Source organism: Bison bison, unplaced genomic scaffold (genome assembly GCF_000754665.1).
Source record: "Bison bison bison isolate TAMUID 2011002044 unplaced genomic scaffold, Bison_UMD1.0 scf7180017864492, whole genome shotgun sequence".
Classification (NCBI taxonomy): Eukaryota; Metazoa; Chordata; class Mammalia; order Artiodactyla; family Bovidae; genus Bison; species Bison bison.
The window spans coordinates 9,338,621-9,339,010 of NW_011495051.1; the positions used below are offsets into that span (position 1 = coordinate 9,338,621).

At 49.5% G+C, this 390-nt stretch overlaps 1 pseudogene; it reads right to left on the reverse strand.

Annotated features, from left to right (window-relative positions):
- Positions 1 to 390, reverse strand: part of LOC104979986 — a 17,167-nt pseudogene that overhangs the window by 11,028 nt on the left and 5,749 nt on the right.

Sequence of the window (390 nt, forward strand, 5' to 3'; positions counted from 1 at the left end):
GTATTGAATCAAATTCCCCTTTTGATCACTCAGCAGAAGGTCCACAGGCACCAAGCCTCATTCTATTAACCATCTCTGCTTCTCCAACTGCAGTCATGGTACACAGGGCCTGCTTGATGCTTGCAGGGGCCTCTCACCAAACACAGGAATTTTAACGGTTGGCTTCCTTGAGATGTCCCTGGACTAGGTAAAGACACTCTGAGACAGTGTTCCTTCTGCCTTGGCTCCATGCCTGGAGTGAATGCATGCCTCTTCCTCAACTGGGACAAGAAGCCACAGCTCTCCACTGACTAAATCCCGTGTCTGGTCCAAACTCACATCATAGCTTCTCCATCAACTTCTCCACACCAGGCTTTCGGAGCCAGGTTATCTTAGATCAGCACAACAGAG